Genomic DNA, 9344 nt, shown 5'->3' with positions numbered 1-9344 from the left:
CACCCGATACGGACCTTCCCATGTGGGTTCGAGCTTGCCCAGCTTTTCTGCTCGGCTTACTTCGTTGTTTCTCAGGACGAGATCTCCCACTTGAAATTGCAGCTTCTTCACCCTTTGGTTGTAATACCGGGCTACTTGCTCCTTGTACTTGGCTGCTTTTATGCATGCCAATTCTCTTCTTTCTTCGGCAAGATCTAGCTCGGCTCTCAGTCCGTCGTCGTTCATTTCTGAGGAGAAATTTAGAGTTCGGGGACTGGGTACGCCGATCTCCACCGGAATTACGGCTTCAGTGCCGTACACCAGACTGTACGGAGTTTCACCATTGGAGGTTGTGGGTGTAGTTCGGTAGGACCATAGGACTTGAGGGAGATTTTCTACCCATTGTCCTTTGGCTTGTTCTAACCGAGCTTTTAACCCTTTCACCAGGATACGATTTGTTACCTCCGTTTGTCCGTTTGCTTGTGGATGAGAGACCGAAGTGAACCGCTGTTGAATATTCAGCTCTTGGCACCAATTCTTGAACGTCTTGTCGGTGAACTGAGTCCCGTTATCCGAGATGAGGATGTGGGGTATGCCAAATCGGCACACTATGTTCTTCCAGACGAAATCCAATGCCTTCGAGCTCGTTATCGTAGCTAATGGTTCAGCTTCCACCCACTTCGTAAAGTAGTCCACGGCAACGATTAGGAATTTCATTTGCCGAGGAGCTTGAGGAAGTGGTCCCACTATGTCTATGCCCCATTGCATGAAAGGCCAAGGGCTTTGCATAGTGGATAGATCGGTCTGCGGCATCCTTGGGATATTTGCATGGATTTGGCACTTTGGGCATGTCTTGACGAGCTGCACTGCTTCTTGTACCAAGGTTGGCCAATAATATCCCCATCTTAGAACTTTTTTAGCTAAAGCTCTAGCTCCGATGTGGCTGCCGCACGATCCTTCATGAACTTCTCTGAGGATGTAGTCCGTCTCTTCTGGTCCTACGCACCGCAATAACGGCTGGAGGTAAGACTTTCTAAAGAGGACTCCTTCATGAAGTTCGTACCGAAGTGCTCGGCACGTGATCTTCCGAGCTTCTCTCTTATCCTCGGGCAATTGTCCTTGATCCAGATACTGCAAGATCGCGCGTCATCCAGTTCGGCGAGCTGGATACTGAATGTACCTCGGCTTCATCAATGCTTCGATGCATTAATTCTTCCGCCTTTGAGCTCGGATCTGAGGCCAACTTACTTAAGGTATCTGCTCGGCTATTTTCCGCTCTGGGAACGCGGATTATCCGAAAATAGGAGAAACTTCGGCTGATGCTTTGCGCTTTGTCCAAATACTTCTTCATTCTCTCGTCACGGGCTTCACTTGTACCCAACATGTGATTTACTATGACTTGTGAATCACAATGGACTTTGAGAGATTTGACGAGCAGACTTTGCGCTAACTGGAGTCCGGCCAGGAGGGCTTCGTACTCGGCTTCATTATTAGTAGTGGGGAATAGGAACCGAAGTGAGTAGGTTACCTCGTGTCCGTCGGGAGCGACGAGTAAAATACCAGCTCCACTTCCCATCTTGTTTGAAGCTCCATCTACGAATCCGCTCCAGCAGTCTGGCGGCTCTACTTCGGATTCCAAGGGCTGTGCTAGTTCGGCATTGGCAGAATTTTTCTGTTCGGCAATGACAGGGATTGCTTGATCGAACTTGGCCTCTGTAAGAAAATTTGCCAAGGCTTGTCCCTTGATGGCTTTCCGAGGTAGGTACTCGATTGAGTGTTCTCCCAGCTCTATGGCCCATTTGGCGATTCTGCCTGATGCTTCTGGCTTGGTCAAAACTTGCCGAAGAGGCAGATCGGTTAAGACGCATACCTTGTGAGCATAGAAGTATGGCCGCAGTCTCCTTGCTGCATTTACTAGCGCCAGAGCAATTTTTTCCAGAGGTTGATACCTTGTTTCTGGACCTCTTAATGCTCGGCTTGTAAAGTAGATGGGAAACTGCTTTAGGCCTTCTTCTCGTACAAGCACCGCGCTGATGGTTTGATCTGAAGCCGCTAAGTATAAGAATATTACTTCGGCTTCGGTTGGAGCAGAGAGAATAGGAAGCTCGGCTAGATAACTTTTGAGCTCGTCAAAGGCCTTTTTCTGCTCGGCTCCCCACTCGAACTTTGGTGCCTTTTTCAACACCTTGAAGAACGGCAGTTGCTTTTCGGCTGCTTGGGAAAGGAATCGATTCAGTGCGGCTAGACATCCGGTTAGCCTTTGCACGTCATGTATGGACTTCGGCATTGCCATGTTCTGAACGACTTGAACTTTTGAGGGGTTTGCCTTGAGTCCGTCCTTTGAAACCCAACAACCCAGAAACTTTCCCGAATCTACCAAAAAGGTACACTTTTGGGGATTAAGTTTGAGGTTGGCTTTCTTGAGCACGTTGAGAGTGGACTTGAGGTTGTGCTCGTACTCCGAAGTGCTTTTGCTTTTGACAACGATATCGTCAACATACACTTCGACCTCCTTTCCAATCAGGTGCCGAAAAAGCTTGTCTACCATCCTTTGATAAGTGGCTCCGGCATTCTTTAAACCGAATGGCATCTTTTTATAAGCGAAAATGCCGAAATCGGTAATGAAAGCTGTTTTCGGAGCGTCACTCTCATCCATCAATACTTGGTGATATCCTTTGTATAAATCAAGAAAACAGAAAATTTCGAAGCCGATCAAAGCTTCTACTTTTTTATCTATATTCGGAAGGGGATAGCAATCTTTAGGACAGTGCTTGTTTAGATCGGTAAAATCTATGCACATCCGCCATCCTCCTTCTTTTTTCTTGATCATCACAGGATTGGCCACCCAGGAAGGATATTTCACCTCGAATAGTACATCCGCTTTTAGTAATTGGCGGACTTCGTCATGGATGACTTGGCTTCTTTCTGCCGCAAAGAGTCTTTGCTTCTGTTTTATCGGCCGGACTGAAGGATCAATATTTAACCGATGAGTGATTACCTCGGGGGGCACTCCGGTCATGTCCAACGGAGACCATGCAAAGACGTCTTTATACTCCTTGAGGAGCTGGATGGTTTTTTCCCGGAGTAGAGGCGTTCCTGCGAAGCCGATCTTGACTGCTCTGGATGGATCATCTTCGTATAACTGAACGGTCATTGAGTTCGGCTCTGAAGTGACTTCGGTCATCTCGCTTGCCTCTGACTCCGGTTGCTGTGATTGCTATGCTTGATGGTGCCGAACTGATTGCTCGGCACTTTTAAGCGCAATCTGCAGACATTCTTTTGCTCTCTTTTGATCACCTCGGATGACCGCTATCCCACCTTTAGTGGGGATCTTGATGGTGAGGTGATAAGTAGAGCAAACGGCCCGAACTGTGTTGAGCCAGTCTCTCCCCAGGATGATGTTGTACGGGGACCGAGCTTTCACCACAAAGAACTCGATCATCGTATTGGAGCTTGTAGGCGCTTTTCCCACCGTGATCGGAAGGCTGATAATACCTTCAGGGCGGGTGTCCTCCTGGGCGAAGCTTTTCAGAGGAAGTGGAGCCGGACTGAGCCGAGCTGGATCCACTTCCATTTTATCGAAACATTCTTTAAAAAGAATGCTGACTGACGCTCCTGTATCCACAAATACTCTGTGGATCAGTTTGTTTGCCACTCCGGCTTGAATGACAATAGCGTCTTGGTGAGGAGAGATGGCTGGGACGGGATCGGCATCTGAAAATGTAATCACTTCGTCTTTCTTCAGCCTTTTATGTGTTGGCTCCTCTTGATTGGAACCTCTGCGTTCTGCTTTTAGGGACGACTTAGTCTTCCCGGCAGGGAGAGCATCAATAGTCAGGATTACTCCATCATATTGCGGCTCGTCGTCGTCTTCGGGATCCTCATGCCTTTTCGGATCCTGAGGATTGCAGTTCGCACCTCTCTGCCTTTTGTTCTTTTTCGGCTGCTTGCTTTGGTATTTTTTTAACGTTCCTGTTTTCACAAGAACATCAATACCTGCGGCCAAATCTCGGCACTCCTCGGTATCGTGACCGTGGGTTTGATGGAAGGAGCAATATCGATCCTGAGGTCGCCGCGCGGCTGATTTCGTCATCCGCTTTGGTCTTTCGAACATATCGGAATGTAGTTCGAAAATTTCCGCTCTTGACTTGTTTAATGGTACGAGCTGAGCGGGCGGCTTCTCAGGATTGAGACGGGGTCCCAATCTGTCTTGCACCGGAGCCCTTTGAATTCTCTCAAATGGAGTCCGGCGAGGATGCCCCTGGTCGCTATGATCGGGCTTCCTTCTGTCTCCTCGGGACGATGAGCTGTCTAACGACCGTTTGCGACGGTCTGCCTCATCGGCCCGGGAGTACTGGTCCGTAATGTCCCACATCTCTTGAGCTGTTTGCGGACTGCATTCCACGAGCTTTCTGTAGAGAGCTCCGGGCGGGATTCCATTTTGGAATGCCGAAATGACAAATAGATCGTTGAGATCATCTACTTGTAGGCATTCCTTGTGGAATCTCGTCAGGAAGTCGCTGATCTTTTCGTCGCGACCTTGACGTATAGAAAGCAGCTGAGCCGAAGTACTTCGGGCTTCCGCTTTCTGAAAGAACCTCCTGTGGAAAGCATCCATTAGATCTCGGTAGGATCTAATGCTGCCTTGAGGAAGGCTGTCGAACCACCTTCTGGCGTTCCCGATGAGCAGCTCGGGGAACAGCTTGCACATGTGGACCTCATTGAGACCCTGGTTCGCCATATTATACTGATAGCGTCCCAAGAAGTCATGAGGATCCACGAGTCCGTCATAGGTTATCGACGGAGTTCGGTAGTTCCGCGGCAAAGGAGTTCGGGTGATATCGTCCGAGAACGGAGTCTTTAATGCTCCGTACATGGCGAACCCGACATCTCTTCGGTACAGAGGAGATGGAGTTCTCCTGTGGTTCCGGCACCGAGGAGGAACAGGAACATGTCGGGGTTGAGGATTCTTTCTCCTGGAAGACACGTCACTACTGCGGTAGTGACTTTCATGCCTAGACGAGGAGGGAGAATCCGTCGTTGTCTTCTCCGGCTGTTGGCTCTTCTGCAGGAAGGTTAAGAACTCCTCCTGCTTCTCGGCCAAGAACAGCTTGACAGCTTCATTTAAATCGGGCTGCTGGGAAGACTCGGTGCGATGACTCCTGGAGTGGCTTGTTCCTTCTTCGTGAGAACCGGAGGTAGATGTCTCCCGAGGCCGTTTTTCAGACCTGCGAGCTGGACTAGCTTCCTCACGGTTATCACGAACGGTATTATGGGTGTTATGTGATCTGGTATGCATTTTTTTGGGGTAGAAAAAGGGTCAAAAATTCGCTTTATCACAAATTTGGTTCTCTGCTTCCCACAGACGGCGCCAGTGATGAGTCGGCGAATTTTTGATAGTGATGAATGCAGGAAAATGCAGATCACGACACAGAGAATTTACGTGGTTCGATTTACTGAGGTAAATCTACGTCCACGGGAAGAAAAGAGGGCAGAGTTGTATTGCTTGATCTGTTTTCTACAGCTTACAATACAGACTTGCTATTTTGTATTTTTCTCTAGAGATCGAGAGAATGTCTAGAAGCTAACCCTATCTATCTGATCTAGGTTCTATTTATACATTGAACCAAAATCGTGGCATGCAGCCATTTACTAAGTAGTGGATGTCGTGGAGATCGTGGCGATCTTGCATGGGTCCACTATCCTGCATGAGTTAATGACTGCTTGACACCACTAAATAGATCGTGGGTGTAGTGGAAGTCGTGGAGGTTCTGCATGAGTCCACTATCTCCCAGTTCGGTCGAATACTGAGACCGAACTGCTGAATTATTGCCGAGCAGCTTTTGCCGATCTGAGAGTAGAGCTTGATGCCGACCTGAGAGCAGAGTTTGATTGGTTGGCTTTTACCGAGCTGTAGGCTGGGGCCGAACTCTTTGGTTGTGCCGAACTGATACTCTTTGGTTGTGCCGAACTGAACTCTTTCTTGGGCCTTAGGCTGATGGGCTTTAACTGCTGTTGGGCTTGTTTAGTACGTACTCCATCAAATTTCTAATTATCTAATTTCTTGATTGTACCACTGATACTAGGAAAATGTCCGATACTAAAAAGGATATCAAGTTTTCGTTGAAAGCGACGGTGAATAAAAAGAAAGGGAAGGTTCTATTTGCACAAGTAGACAGTGCCTTCGCAGATGTGTTGCTAAGCTTCCTAACGTTGCCATTGGGAACTATTGTCAAAACCTTGAAGAAGCACCATGAGGATATACCGCAAGAATTTGGAAGCTTGACTAGTTTGTACACTGGTTTAGCAAATCTTGATAGTGTCCATTTCTGGGGGGGAGAAGGTGCTAAGTCGATTCTTCTGCATCCAAAAAGTTCATTTGATGCTGACCGTCAAAGACTAAAACTCGATATTAGTGATTCCCCACCTTTGGAATATTTCGATTGTCCCAAGAAATGCAACCGGGAAGCTAGATTTCAAAGCATAAGTATGTATTATGACAATCCTGGTTGCTGCAGATACTGCTATAGTACTTCAATGAAAAAAGAAGTGGCCAAAATTGAAACTCAAACTGGTCCTCGTGATGATGGAGTTTTTATGAAGGCGACCTCGTCTTTTCTGATCACGGATGATCTGCATATAATGCCTAATGCTGGAATCTCGCAAATTGCCAGCATTCTTGGTGATATAGACATGGATGAGGCGGAGACAATGAATGTTACCTTTGGATTATATGAGGTGAGACTTGATACTATGTTTTGTCAAATTTCCCTTTTTCCTGTGTTCACTTTCTCTAGTTTTACCCTGCAAATCAGGTCATGGAGTTGCTCATGTTTTCGTTGATTTCCATGAATCCATTGTCTGTTATCATACTTGATGAAAAGTTAGAATATATGAAGGGTACTGAATTCACTGCGGAGGCATCTAACTCTAACTCAAAAACGATGAATTTGAAATTGATGGTGCAAAAGTCCACGAACAAGCTACTGTATGCCGAAGCTGAGGAAGATTTCATAGACTTTCTGTTTAGTTTCCTCGTAATTCCACTAGGTGTAGTCAATACCCTTTTGTCATGCAACTCTCGTGTTAAGGCTATCGATAACTTGTATAAGAGTGCAACTGGTCTCATCCATGACAAGTATTTCAAGCACCATTATGTCAAACAAAGGCTATTGAAGCCCGACATACCTCATGGTTATATTTCCGAACACCACATTTTCCCCCTCGTTGAAGTTAAGCCCTTTTTTTTCGGACAAGGCAATTGGCTTCCTTCAACTAAATTCCCCACAGGGCAAGGGAATTATCTTATAGGACCAAGAACTTATAAAGTCACTGATGATTTAACTGTGACACCTTTCTGTATTGTCTCTATCCTTTCAAGTCTTAGTTTAAGGAAAATCCCATTATCTGATGTCGTAAAAGTGGAGCTGCGAATCGGAGAGAAAGAGGTAACACACTTTGAAATACTTCTATATCATTCAAGTGTATATTTTGATGCTGAGACATAACTTGTTGCAGGCTTTAAGCATACTGAAAGCGTCTCTTACGTCAAAATGTGCTCTCACAGACGCGCTGCTCTCTCAAGTAATGAACAGAATACCAAAGAGAGAACAAGTGTGACAATGCTTGCTTATATTATAAACTTTAGTGGCTGCATTTCTTGTCCTTAGTCATGTTCATTTATGTAAACATTTTGTCTTTCTGTAGATTGTTGTTCAATATCCATTTCTCTTGATTATGATCCATTAAGGCCTCAACTATCAAATTTTATTTGATTGATCTAAAATTCATGTAGTTTGCAAGATTCTACCTTTTTACTGTTTTATACTCTAATGTTTCTTGGATCTTGGTGCAACGATGGACTAGTTAACTTTGTTTTTAAGGAGACTTTCTTCCAATGTTTATGTTTGGTTGCATGTATTAAGATTTTGCTTGCTTTACTCCAGTTGTGAGTTAGTATCATTTCCAAAATCATCCGCCTTTGTACAGTTTGTTATTTCGAGACTAATTTTGCAAGCAAATAACAGTTGGTCAATAATGCTAAGCAAATGCTCAGGTCATATAATGAAACTCAAACTATTCCTTGTGATGATGGAGTTTTCATGAAGAAGATCTCGTCTTTTCTGATCAGGGATGACCTGCATATAATGCCTAATGCTGGGCTCTCGCAAATTGCCACCGTCCTTGGTGTCGTAGACATGGATGAGGCTGAGACGCTGAACGTAACCTTTGAGTTACATGAGGTGAGTCTTAATCCTATTTTTGCTTATTTTCTCTTATGCTTGTGGTCACTGTCTCTAGTTTTACCCTGCAAATTAGGTCTTGAAGTTGCTCGTGTTTTCGCTTATTTCCATGGGCCCGCTGTCCGTTATCATACTTGATGCAAGCCCTGAATTTATAGAGGAAACTGAATTCACAGTTAATGCATCCAACTCTAACTCCAACAAGATGAATTTGAAATTGATGGTGCAAAAGTCCACAAACAATGCTGAAGCTGAGGAAGATTTTGTAGACTTTCTGTTCAGTTTCCTTATAATCCCAATAGGTGGAGTCGACAACCTTTTGCTCCGTTTGTCGCATAACTCTCGTGTTCAGGCTATCGACAACTTGTATATGAGTGCAACTGATCTTATCCATGATAAGTATTTCAAGGATTATATGGCCAAAAGTTGGCTAAAGAATCCCAACATACCTCATGGTTATATTTTAAGAAACCACATTTTCCCTTTAACAGAAGAGTGGCCTGATATGTACAGAGATATCAATTGGCTTCATTCAACTAATTTTCTCAATGGGCAAGGGAGTTATCTTATAGGACCAAGAACCTATAAGGTCATTGATGATTTAACTGTCACACCTTTTTGCATCGTCTCTATCCTTTCTAATATGAATGAGAATAAAATCCCAATGTCTGATGTCGAAGAAGTGGAGCTGCAAATCGGACTGAAAGAGGTAACACACTTTGCAATCTCTCTATATTCTTCATGTTTATATATTTCGATGCTGAGACATAACTTGTTAATTGCGGGGTTTAAGCATACTGAAAGCGTCTCTTACGTCAAAATGTGCTCTCACCGGTGCGCTGCTCTCTCAAGTAATGAACAGAAAACTAAGGAGAGAACAAGTGTGACAATGTTGGCTTATATTAGTATTTGGAATTGGAATCACAAGAAATAGAGACACAACTCCTTTGTGGCATCCTATGTTTATGTTTGGTTGGTTGTATTCATGTTAAAGACATTTTGCTTTCGTCCTTGTTCGTGACCGTTAACCCTAGTTTCTGCTAGTGTAAAATGCAGCAAATTAGTGTGACATTTTATCAAACAAATTAAATGGTTTTTGTCATTGTTATCGGAAATAATAGT

This window comes from Salvia splendens, chromosome 7, assembly GCF_004379255.2.
Source record: "Salvia splendens isolate huo1 chromosome 7, SspV2, whole genome shotgun sequence".
NCBI lineage: Eukaryota > Viridiplantae > Streptophyta > Magnoliopsida > Lamiales > Lamiaceae > Salvia > Salvia splendens.
The sequence above is the reverse complement of the archived record's forward strand: the minus strand, read 5'-3'. Positions refer to the sequence as shown.